This window comes from Hesperophylax consimilis, chromosome 22 (genome assembly GCF_061612785.1).
Source record: "Hesperophylax consimilis isolate HC1 chromosome 22, BYU_Hcon_1.0, whole genome shotgun sequence".
Taxonomy (NCBI): domain Eukaryota; kingdom Metazoa; phylum Arthropoda; class Insecta; order Trichoptera; family Limnephilidae; genus Hesperophylax; species Hesperophylax consimilis.
The window spans coordinates 2,687,732-2,701,844 of record NC_142857.1 but is presented as its reverse complement, the minus strand read 5'-3'; the positions used below and the strand labels follow the sequence as shown (position 1 = coordinate 2,701,844).

Genomic DNA, 14,113 nt, shown 5'->3' with positions numbered 1-14,113 from the left:
AAATTAAGTAAAATTAAACAGTTGCTTTTTATTTTCTCTGTATCTTGTTCTGTTTTATATTTCGTTTATATTTATTTCTTCTACTTGAAATACATTTTTCAACGAATTGGCCATCGCATAAGGTTGGAAAGAATTTTTAACCAATTCGATTTAATTTATGAAAAAACCATCTTGTCTTTTGTCACTAACTCTCATTTGGCCGGCAATCTAACTATGTTTATTGCAGTTTTAAACTTTTTTTAAATTTAGAATGAATCGTGTGTCTATCGCTCAGGTAAGAATTTTAGCACGCGCCAATAAAACATAAAAAAGTTTTACGGTGATGTGAAATAAATTCTAATAAAATTTGTGTGGTTACTGTCTAAATATTTGCACAATTTTAAAATAAAAACGATTGGGTTGTAAATTGGAATCATTGCAAACAATAAGGCGGTACACGCAAGAACAAAAATGTATTAAATTATTTTGTATAATATTTCAATTATTCTTCCTAAACTGGTTTGTGTTTCCGTTTTTTCAATTCCACCTCAATTCGTTTTCAAAATTATCTATCAATTTCTTGTTTAAATTTCGCCATTTAACACATATTTTTTAATCGCTTGCAACACTGAACAAGGTACCAACTTACGTACCTGGGAACAACTGAATTTAATTATAATCGGTTTCTCCTTCCACTTACTTAAAAGGAAGCTTCAAGCCAAAAATGTGTATATTCTTAGTATGCCTTATATCTTCAATAAAGGTAATAGGCATTAAAATCGTTTGGCAAACGGAGTCAAGAAACGCTCGATTTCAAACGAAAGTGTTATTTTATTTCTTTTGTAAGCAATTTTAAAAGAAAGCAAAAAAGTTAATCAAGGGAAACTGTCACAAATAAACTTAGCCTATATATTGTATTTTTTAAAGTTGCTTCGTTTATGTGTTTATGTATTTCTATTGAATAAATAAATTTTTTAGTAGTTTATATTTGTATTTTATATTGAGTAAATAAACAAAATATTGGAATTCTACCCAAGGGAAACGATAGGAAAAGCAATTTATCTGGAGAATATTTTTTGGTATTCAAAATTTTAACCAATTCGTTATAAAGATTAATCGAAAATAGTGACAGTTTAGGTTGTACAACTCCAGTTTAGGTTGTACAAGTCCATTTTAATTTGAAGTTTTTCTTTTATTTCTTCAATAATATTATTTTCAATTCAGCAAGTGCCACCTTTTTTTGCCTTCCGAAGGTTTTTTAATAATAAAAATTTCAGTGATGCATTCAGAAGGCGAAAAAGCCATCACGCATAATAATAATTAGTATAAAGCATAACTTGTTGCTTAATTGAATAATAATATTACTAAACATAAAAAAGATAAAATATAATATAAATTTGTTGCTCGCTATTTCTGATTTCTATCCTGGACCGTGTGGTATAATCTCTATACAGTAGAATTTAATGTGATCTCTAGACACAATATCATCTCTAGATAGTATAATATAATATCTAGATAGTATAAAATAATCTCTAGACAATATAATACAATTTCTATAAAGTATACTGAATGATGATCTCTAGACACAATAATATAATCTCTAGAGTGTAAAATATAACGGCTATACACTATACCGTACTATGATCTATAGACATACGAGTAATATAATCTCTAGATAGTATAATATAATATCTTGAGAGGATAAAATAATCTCTAAACAATATAATACAATATCTATAAAGTATACTGTACGATGATCTTTACCCCCTATACCGTACTGTGATCTATGGACATAATATAATCTCTAGATAGTATAATATAATATCCTTTGACAGTATAATGTAATATCTAGACAATATAATACAATTTCTATAAAGTATACGGTACGATAATCTCTAGAAAATAAAATACAATGGCTATACACTATACCATACTATGATCTATAGACATAATATAATTTCTAGACTGTATAATATACTATGATCTCTAGACATAGTATAATCGCCAGATAGTATAACAATATCCATTCCTGACTTTTGATTTACAACATTATGATTAAAATATACAATGCAGTAATTAGATGTGCATAATACAGACGACCTACCACAACACTTTGTAAAATATAATTTAATCAGTACATTATAATATTACCTACATCACTTCATCCGGACAGTAATCCCTAGGCGTATAATAATAAGTTATTCAACAGGCAGTATAATACGCATTACCTGCAATATATGCATAATACCCCACTGCAGAACTATTCAAAATGTCAAAGGTTATTTCGATTCTAATCACTTTAGAAATAAAGACAATGGTATTTCGATATCTATTCATTTCCCTGGATATAAATATAATGATCTATATTGCCTAAAGCAATATGACCTTTAACTTTGACGCATACAGCTTAGTAAATAGATTTCCATTCTAGCACACGCAAGATATTAGGGTACATTAATTCATTTGGAGGTCAAGTATTTATTGAGGTTATAATTCAAGGATTGGTACACCTACATATGCCGTTGGAAAGAACTTTTCAGTTCCGTGATTGCCTACATATTGTGTAATACGTTAAAAATATATATATTTATATGTATTTTGTTACGATATTTGACAAGTTCTAGTATCTTCACCAAAAACTGTAGACAATTTGTCTCGACGCCATCTAGTGAGAGAGTTAGCACTTACAATGCCTTTCTCATATAAAATAAAGTTGGTTGTTTCAGGTGAAAAAATGTAACAAGCAGTAATTGTTGAATGAAACACTAGTATATATTGTATTATTTCGCGGATAAGAGATAAGCCGTCATAGCTCAGTGGTCAGAGCTGTCGTCCGTAAATCGAAAGGACACGGGTTCAAGTCCCGTTGGCGTCATGTATCTTTTATCAGGAGATTTTTCAATGTGGATGAGTGTTTCAGGCTAATAATTATTGCTTATAAAATAACGTATTTTGTTTATTGATGTTTTAATATTACTTCACAGTAGCGGTGAAAATCATTTGAATACAAACATTATCCGAGAAGTGTTATTTCATTCAATATGTTTAATAGGATTATTAGATATAGGTACATGCAAGATGTATATTGTATAGGTCACCACAAGTGGTTAGCTTTGGTGATTTAGTAGGGGTGCCCGGATTCATCTGGTGAGGTATGTTCACGACATGCGTGGCGTGCCAGATCGGGAGAGACTGGTTTGGGGAGACCCTTTGACCTCCCCAACTGGTCTCTCGACCCAACGCCTTGCGCCGCAACGGGAGGGATATATTCACCCTAGACTCTCTGATCCTTAAACACCTACACATCCCTCATCCTTTTTTTCTTCCCAGAACTTCGTCACCTTCCTTTCCTTAAAAAGACTATCCGCACAACATCCCTGAAGATGACAAAGGCTCTGAGGGAAATTATTTTCCTCGGGCCTCCTGTGTGGGGTCGAAGTTAAAAAAAAAATAGTTCAGCTTAAAAATTATATCAAAATAAAAATAATGTCACCTATGTATTTATAATTAAGTAAATTATTATCCGCAGTGAAAAATTCTCTTGGTTCTTCGATTTTATAAAAATTATAATGTTTTTAAAAATTTATTTAAAGCTGCAAAAAAATATATTACATGCAATGGAGCCATAAAATATCCGTGTAACTTTTAGTTATTAAGTCTATAATTTTGTTTTTCATTCTTACAGCCTTACTAATAAAAGTGGTGTCCATTTTAAACCATTGATAAACCACCGTACATGTAAAAACCTTACTTATAGATATTGACATTTAACAGACATAAAATAGTTAATGGAAAGATGTGTACATTGTTTATTTAGCCAGTTTATCAGTTGTATAAACTTCTCTAAAATACATTTTGAAAAATAAGTCATTAAGTCCATTGCCACTTCAGTTCTTATCTCTGTCCATTCAACCAGATTCAGAGATTTAAAAAACAGTTGATTTGTTTGTTTATTGTTGTCATTGAGGCAATTAAACCTATTTTGATGGTAATGACAACCGAACAATAACAATTACCTTTATACACCATGACAATAGGAAACGATAATTAAATCCATAATAATAATAACTGACGTTTTTTGCACCTTTTTGGACAGAGACTAGGAAATACTAATGGCAAAAAGGTGAAAGCCAGCTGGATTAAATAGCAATAACATCATTTTTATGTAATAATTTGTACAGGTCAAAAAACAGGTCGTTAATGGTTGTATGTTTGATAGATTCGATACAATTGCTCAAGTTTGTTAATAATTCATTCTGATCATGTTTGATCCCTTTGGCGTATCTCTAAATGGTATAAAATAGGCGCTATCAGCGTCTGTCTGTTAGTGCTCTTTGTTCTTCTAAACTACGAAACGGATTTTGATAGGGTTTTCAGTATCATTTAGAGAATTTCTTCGGAAGGTTTATATATATATATTTATATAATGATATTTTCCTTGTGATTTGAACGACACAGTCAATTAAAACACAATTGAGTTTCTCTGTAAGGAAAGAAAAGGTTTATTTTGTTAATCTCACAAGATTTACATGAAGAAAAGCATTCAGTAACAAAACATTACCTGTACGGAAAGAAACGACATTTAATGTTATTAATTGTTATTTCAATTCCTTAATCACAATCACGATAGCAATTACCAATTATTGAAATTATTCCCATCAACCTACCTTGTCACAACCCCTAGATTATTTTTTACTATGTCTTAAACCATAGATTACGAAATATCGAGTCGACTGTGTAGGTACTGTGGCGCACATCCAGCCAGTGACAGTCCACGACACACACAGCCACAATGACGAGACAAGCTCGGCATTGCCTTGAATTAAAGAAAATTATATTTTTCTTTACATATATAATACATGCATATTATATTTATAAAAAGTAGAGAAAAGACGATTTTGTAAGCAAGTCGTAAACAATATATTTTCGGGCGCTTACATTGCTAATTTTGGCTAAACCTTATGAGATACATCAAAATAATGTACTACGGAATTGTATATATTTAAAAGGCCTACAAAAAAATTGACATGTGTCTATCTCCTTAGAATAACCTGGAGCAACGCCGGGTACACTTAGTCTATATATAATATGAACATGAATTTTTCTTTGTTTGTGCTCTATAGAGTCTGAAATTTTCAAAGTTTGTCCTTTTTGGTACCAGGAATGTTTAGAAAATTAGAATTGTAGAATTAGTTGGGGACGCCGAACAAGGCTTTACGCATTATTTATGCACTAAAATCAGATTCGTAATTGAATTTAAGTTGATATAATGTAATTTTTTAATCGTAACAATGCGGTATGCAGTAGTTAATGGTAGACCAAGACGGGGACACTTGAAGAAAACATGAGACGATTACATGAATCAAATAATTGAGTGTGTTTAAATGTGACCTATGCGACGAAGAAAGAAAAGGGTGTAAGGAGTATGTATGATGGAAAGTGAAAGGTCGAAGTAGTCGAGGATGCCCGATGAAGACATTCCGCAATCAAATGAAACATTTTATAAAGTGAGCTTTTTCAATTTTTACGAAAATATTATTTACCTTAAAAATGCGCCCAGTTTTCAGGTAAACTAGGTGGAAGTCACAACCTCAAAATTTTACTCCAAAACATTCATAACCCATTTCAAATTTATGTTTCTTTGTTTGTGCCTTATAGACTTCAAAACCACTGGACCGATTTCGCCGAAAATTTCAAAATTTGTTTTTATTAGTACCAGGACTGTTAGTTTAAGTTAAGTACAGAGTAGTTTGAATTGTATAAAAAGTCGGGGACGGCCGAGGAAGACTTTACGCAATATCTCTGCACGGGAGTGAGATACGAATGGTAGAAAAAGTTAAGGACGCCCGAGATATGGAGTCGACTTTATAGTAGATATAATGTACTTCTTTAATAATGAATCAATTCATGATAGTACATGAGGTTAATGGTAGAAAAGACACAAATCAAATCATTATTTGTGGTAAAATGAAACGATGAAAGAGGACAATGAATGACTTGGAAGTGAATGGTTGAAAACCATTGCACGATCAAATGAAACAACCACAAAACTTTACCCCAAACCATTCATAAGAACAATGCAAGCAACGCCACGAGCGACGCTGGGTACACCTCAGCCAGTCTGTTATATACAAAGAAGAGTGTTTATGGTAAAAACCCGGGTACGCCATAGTTAGCCACAGATTGGACATGGACTTTACGAGTTGCATGAAAAGCAATTGAACTTTTATCACTTTTTGTCGGTACGGACAAATCGTTCGCCTGAACATTGTTTAGAAATATTTTTAATAGCTCATAATGTGTTATGTGGTTTCACAAAAAATTCTTTCGTAGTTTTGACGAAATGTTTAGTATTTAGGTTATCTGTCTACTAACTATTACAATGTTTGAAATCATGTTAAAAATTATTCAAAAGGCTGCCAGATGTGAGTTTATTTTTAATTTTAATAATTTCGGTGGTTTCTCTGGTAATTCTGCGTCAATGACCTTGGGATTTGCTTTAATTTTCAAATTGGAACTGATTGTCGGAACGATTCCGACACACGATAAAATAAGTAAAAAAATAACTGAGCTATATTTTAAATATTGTGTATTTCTTTGGTTTTAATTTTTGACAGATGTCAGGCATTTTTAAATTAGTCAATTACATATTGTTAGTAACTTTTTTTTAATTCCTCTCTTAGATTTATTTAAATAATAAATATATTAATTATGTTAACCTAGTAATTTATTGAATGTTATTAATCTTAGTTATTCCTTGATTTTGTTGTGTTAATTAATTAAAAAAATATTTATTTATACATACGAGATAAATGCAATAATTACCTATTTTATAATAATTTTATTTATTCCATCTAATTGTTTTTTTAATTTTATTTATAATTATATGTAATAAGAACTAATTAATCACCGCTCATTATAATATTTTTGTCTATAGGTACCTATTTGTCTGTACTTGTTGTCTATACCTTTATTTGTTAATTTTGTTGTATCGATGTGTACAAAAAAAATATATTTTATTTAAATTGAAATGACGCCACAAAATTAATCTGCTATTTTTGAAAATATAAAATACACATTTTTTATTAGAAAACTTAAAAAAAACTTAAAACTCGAAAAGTTACAAACAAATTCATTAGAAATGTGTGATTATTCAAAAAGTTTGCTATCAAAAGAATGGGAAAAAGTTGGCTGCAAGAAATATTTTTAATTCTATATTTGAATTATGAGATCGACAAATATGACATTTAATAACTTGTTCCCAATGATCGAGTGGTTAAGACGCTGTCCCGGTAACACAAGTGTATGGTTCTGTTTCATGTTTCGTTTAGATTTTTCTACAAAATAAAATAATAATAATAATTTATTGTGTTCTTTTCTTAGTAACATATAGAGATAGTGATATCCTCACTGGGATCTCCCGTGCTGAGGATTTCATTTACATATTATAATTTAATTATAAGAAATTAATATTACAACAAAGTAACATTTAAATTTAATTATAAACATATATCATATATTATTATTTTTTTTAAATAATTTTAAAATAAGTAAGATAGTGTTTTTTTGTATAGTTCAGTTTAGTAGATTCGGTTTTAGTCTGTGTTTGATATCAGTATATTTTCTTTTTCAGATCTCCCTATATTAAGAATCCAGCTTTTTATTTGAGTATAAATGTTATAATGTTGAGTTTTTTGAGTGAGAGTGGTATTTTATTGTAGAGTTTAATACTATGATAAAAAAAGCTTTTTTGCCCAAAAGTTGTATTAGTAGTTATTTGTTGGATAAGTTTTTGACCGTGAGATCTAGTGTAGTAGTTTTAAATATAATGTTAATGCTTAAAAACCGGATCGGTTTAATGCCATTTACATATATATGCCAAAGTACAATTATTTTGATGACTTCATTATCTTTATCTATAATATTATTAGGCTAACGTCTGCCGTAAGCACTCGCTTCACATACAGCTACAAACAAAAGTGCTGCCATCTATTTTGCATTGATAACACTACGGGCATTAATTTATTTATTTTCTGAATAAAAATTATCAACATTTAAATTAGGTTAAAAATGTGAACAGCCTTGAAAATCGCAATTCATATCCTATTTACAAATCTATTCAGAATGTTATAACATAACAATGTTACTTTACAACAAATAAATTAAATAATAACACCACTGTCGGTACCCACGTGTTAACGGCCGAATGCGCACGAAATCCGGAAGTTCGGACCAAACACGACAACGAACAGATTACATAACAAACATAACCATTATTATAACTCGCATAATAGCTTCAATAAACTGGTTACCGGTAGCGACAAGTTTTTGCTAACAACAAAGAATAACGTGTATCAGTTACCATTACCGGATTATTGGTGAGTATTTTTATAATATCATATGTAATGGGTGTTATTGGTTATTGGCGGAAAATTATACTGGATTTTTTTGTAACAAGTTTAAGTTCAAGCAAGATATTTCTGAATAAGATTGTGGCATTAAACAAATGTTTACATCAGACAACCTTTTGGTAGTGTTCAAATCCACAAATCTTTTTTGTATTTTGATAAGATTTAGGAGAGAGGAATGCTATTCAGACCAGTTTAATCGACATTAAATCTAGCTATTTTCTACGCTTAGGCCGAAGTTCATTTTTTCTTTTCAACGTGGCAGAATCGGTAAGTTATTTAAAATCGCATACTTATTTGGTAGTATCTTCTTCAACGCCTATCATTCCACATTTCAAATAACAACTCTAAATAGAACTCTTTTATCTATTGATCCACAAATTCAATTGTTTTTTTAAAGTTTTTATTCTAGATAAAATTAAATTACATTTTCACTTATTTAATTATAAATAACTAATAAATAATACATAAATACATAACATAACAATATTAACTACTATTCAACTTTACAACTGAAAAAGTCCTCCACAACACAGGTGAACTCCTAGCGTGGAGGACAATATACTATACCATTGTATAACAAATATATTAAAGAATAAATAAAATAAAAAAAAAATAAAAATATTCACTTTCAGTGTTTTGTTCAATTCAATTTTTGAACAATTTTTTTGTAAATGTACCTATACTTTTTTATTTTGTCTGGACGGCAATCTATATATCTTGCCCCCTCGTAACTAATATATTGCTTGCCATAATGAGTATGTATGGTGTTTAAATGTATGTTATCGTGCTATCGTGTAAAGTGTGTGTACTTGGAACGTTTTATTGAGTTCTGTATTTGTAAGTATGAGTTTATTATTTATTATGTATATAAGGAGACATGTATTTTATTCATATAATTTTCTTAATGTTAACAGTTTTGTTTCCATATATATTTTTTGTGGATGTTCTAGGTTTAAAGTGAAATAACTTTTTGATCACTTGATTTGTGTTACCTGTAGTTCATTTATATATGTTTAAATTTCACCCTTTAAATCTAATTGGGAGATGTCATTCATATAATTAACTTAAATTATTACCGCATTGACATTTTTCACTCGACTTTACCTATACGGGATGTAGAACGAAACTCCTTCACACAACCGCACTCGAACTAGATCACTCAATCTACATTCTCATTTACTCCAGTCCTTCGTCCGCTTATCCTAATCCTATATTCCTTAACCCTCACCCTTCCCAGTGGAAAGTTTATTAATGGCGTACATGTTAATAATAGTAAGATTTTCTGTTAATTTTAATTCTGTTTGTTATATAATCGTTTTTACAAGTTAGTGTTCCTTGCAGTTAGTGTTTATTTCTTTCGTTTATTTTGAATCCGTTTCGTTTTGAATCCGTTGCTTCTGGTTTTGGATTCAAGATTATTTCCGCTCTGGTTCGAGAAACGTGAAATTTTTTTACCCAATATGTAAATCTTTCGGGCGTTTAAGATCGTCATTATACTCTTTAATAGGACGTTTCTGTAAAACTCACAATGCCTTACGAGATGTAGATATTTTCAACTGTAACTTGAAAACGTATAAAATTCAAATAACTGATAACTTTTTTTTTTTGTGAAATAATCCTATCATCTTAGTTTATTTTATTGTTTTTATTATAATCATGCGAAAACTGTATTACTACTAACTGTCTTTAATTGTTTTTTAACATTTTGTAATTCCTTATAATGTTTATTTTTTTTATATTTCTTTGTCATTTATAAATATATTGTATAGGAGCAAATATTGAATCAACGACTGGAATTAATGGAACATTATTGGTTTAATATTGTAAATAATTGCTGTTTATGCTAAATATATAAATGACTGTTTGTTTAATAAATAAAATAAAATACAAAAATTTCTTTCCCTTGAGGGATCACAAAATCACAGAAACACGTAGGAATGCGTCAATTATTCACACTATAGGTATCAGTAATAAGTGTTAAAAGATATATACCAATTTCTCCATGCATGTCACAGCTTACATATGCATCGCCCCGGGGGCTATGTAATAATAACATACGGTAGTTATGCATCATAGCCCCGTGGCACACATTCGCCTCACGACCACACATTACCTGTATAGCTACCACAAGCCACTGGTGCCGCCCGGGGGCGTGATCTTGTGTGTTGAACGTATCAACATAATGTGTGACATTGACATTGTTAATAAAGTTCAGAGAAAAGAGTATACTGGAAAAGAGAACAGGGTTTTGCAGATGCATAATATGAAAGAGATAAAGTTTTTTTTCAATTCAAGGCGTGGTTTTGTATACTTTTAAAGTGGTCTTGAACCATTACTGTGACAAGACAAGGATTAATGAAGTTATGGTATTAATAAATAATCAGATGTGGTGTTGACAAATTGCTTATTTATCTGACGCGACGACGGCGTGAAAAATATTATACACGTTTTCCGGTAAATCGTAGTACAAGCGGGAAACCGCTAAATCTACATCACAGACGACCAAAAAAAAAGATTTTTTTTTCCCCCTACCTTTTTTTTCGGCCAAGTGTGCGCTTCGACGAATTAAAAAAAACATTAAACAGTTGAAATAAATCTTTTTGAAATCTGATCTAAAAAAATCGAACTTCGGACTCTTAAGGAATTTGTTCCGTTCGGAACTAAAACGAACGTGTGCGGCAGTTAATGTATTTTCTACTGATTCCGTGCATTCGGATGTCCGAATACGGAAAACGAATTCGGAAATCGAATACGAAAAACGTATGTATGCGGCCAGCCTAAAGTCATTGAAGTTGATGTGATGACTCCGGACCGATCTCTTGTGTTGTCTCAAATGTTATGTTTATTCACCGGTTTGTCCTACAAGTTTCCGAATACTGTGTAAGTTGGTAGTGTTTTTGGTTAACAAGGTAACAGATTTTGTGAAAAGATTTCATTCTGAATTTTCAAGATCATTTTAATATAGGTTCTGAGGAAATTAATTTTCCTTATCTCTTAAAGATGCTGTGTGCAGGGTATTTTTGAGGAAAGTAAAAAGTGAACATGGATCTTGAAGGGACCCATGTCGAAGGAGGCAGGAAACACATAGACCGACAAATCATTCCACTGCCAAGCTGTTGAACGCAAGAACGAATTGTAGAAACGACAATGTCAATCTTTTACAAGTGTTGGCATGTTTATAATTTATGAAAAATTTTCAATAGTAGTTTTTATATGAAACGATACAAAGGTGAGATAACAATTATGTTTATGATACAGTTTTGTAATAAAATACGTATTATTTGTACTTTTAGTTCAGTGTTAAGAGGAAAAAACTTTAAGTGAACCATTTTTAACATTTTTTACGTTTGATTTAAAAAATTATATATTTATTTATAGTAACAAAATATCAAAGCGTCTTTTTTTCCTTTCAAAAACGGTTTTTAGTTTTTGGATATGTTCAGAAATATTCCATTTATTTGTATTTTAGTGATAAGCGGAAAGATACACAAAATTTCCGACTTTTTGAAAGTACCTTTGATATTAATATTTTCCAACTTTTTGACAACACCTTTAATATCAATATTTTCTGACTTTTTGACAGCACCCTTCATATCAATATTTTCCAACATTTTAACAGCACCTTTAATATCAATATTTTCCGACTTTTTTAAAGCACCTTTAATAATCAATATTTACCGACTTCTTGACAGCACCTTTAATGTTAATATTTTCCGACTTTTTAACAGCACCTTTAATATCAATATTTTCCGACTTTTTTAAAGCACCTTTAATAATCAATATTTACCGACTTCTTGACAGCACCTTTAATGTTAATATTTTCCGACTTTTTGACAGCACCTTTAATATCATTATTTTTCGATGTTTTGACAGCACCTTTAATATCAATATTAATAAATATGTCAATAAGCCAGAGACCTGACGTATTTTGAGGCTCCATTTAGTGACTGCAAAATTCAATAGTGGGGAGCACTTTTTACTGAATTCTTTGCATTGCTTTTTTACGGTTTCTTCAAAATTTGTTTTTATTTTTGAGTAATTCAGGCATTAACCTTTCAATGCTGTCTTATTTTAGATGTTTAAAAAAAAAACTCAACCGAAAATGATTAAAAAGTTCATTTACAATGATTTCCTCTCATACGAAAAAGCACGGATTCAGTTTCACTCTTCCGCATTTGAGACTTTCTGAAAATAAAAGAATTCTTCGAGATGAAATTAGTTCAATTTGCTGAATTTTTTACACAAGTTTTTAAAGATATAAGAAGTAATGCTCGCTCGAGGTATTTTATAACTCTATACATAATTATTTACACTTGAATGTATCCATGAAAATAAGATTTGTTTCAAGTTTCTAAATACAAGGTGGTTCTTTTGAAACCATTGATTATTTTCATACATGATATTTATAACCGATTAAAGACCGTAATTGCAGAATTTAATCAAAATAATTGGTTTGACTGTTTTGCATAACAACGCTAATGTTTTGTTCAATTAAAGATATCGACATCTGTATGTTCGTTCGACCTTCATGGTTGAGATGCTTGTTTCAATTTTAAAGTCGCTGATCGGTACCGTCGCCCCGGGTATCATTCATTGGATAACTAACCACTTTGCCATAGGTCACCACAAGTGGTTCGCTACGCAAACAGTGGTACCCTGGGGTGCGCTTAACTACCAACTGCGTGGCGGACCAGATTAGGAGAGGCCAGTTAAGACCCTTTGACCTGTTCAGCAGGACTCTCTTGACCCATCGCTTTGCACCGCAGTGGGAGGGATGGATTCTCGCATCCGTCACTCTTGCACACATTGACCATCAGATCTGGTTGTTCTCTCCTTCCTTTAAAGGCACTCCCAAAAGATAGCATAGCTCTAAGGGAAATTATTTTTTTCAACGCCTATTGTGTAGAATTAATTCTAAAAAAATATTTTTTAACCCAGGTCCAAAATGAAAAAAACATTGTTATGTAACATTCCTTACCGAGATTGAACCCAAAACCTGCGGATTAAAAGTAGATTATTTTCAATGACAGTAGTATAAGATTTCGTCTCTGCCTTCAGAAGTCACGGTATCAAAACCTTGAAGACAGACTGTAACTTATATATCAAATTTCCGACTATCAAAACATCAATGACCATAAGAAGAAATTAAAGTAATTTTACACGGCATCAATTTTCCGAAACATTTTATTTCTTAAAGTAATTCTTTAAATAAATACCTATATTTAATTTAGAACAAATTTTCTTCATGGCATATGTAAATACAGGTTTTCTGATACCTTTCAAATAGATACACAGAATAATTAAAGCCAATAAGCCTTAGGATCAGTTAAATAACGCCGTAGGCTGCATTAGCATAAACTGCCTATTTTGCAGAAACAACAGGTACCATTACGCCAATATAGAGTGGACAAAGTTGCCTAATGGTGCAAATAACCTGATACCACACCCAACCCACCGCCTTCTGCAGGTAGACAAAGGTGCTTGAACTAATAACAACAAACAAACACATAAAAAATAGAACAAGTTAATGCAAATATGAGATCGACTTAATCATAATAATGAGGTCCCAATGGTCGAGTGATTAAAGACGTTATCCCAATAAGATACAGATCCTGAGATCAATTCCCAGTTGAGACCGTTATCTTTTTTTGTCTCTTGTTCTGTTTCATGTGTCGTTTCAATTTGTTAATATTATATTCTTCTTCTAAGATATGTTACATTGA

The 14,113-nt window shown here is 31.0% G+C and overlaps 1 non-coding gene across 1 annotated transcript; it reads left to right on the top strand.

Annotated features, from left to right (window-relative positions):
• Positions 1–2,781: 2,781 nt before the first annotated feature.
• TRNAY-GUA (transfer RNA tyrosine (anticodon GUA)) lies at positions 2,782–2,854 on the top strand. Its single transcript has one exon. It is a non-coding gene; the product is annotated as a tRNA-Tyr (tRNA).
• Positions 2,855–14,113: the final 11,259 nt, after the last annotated feature.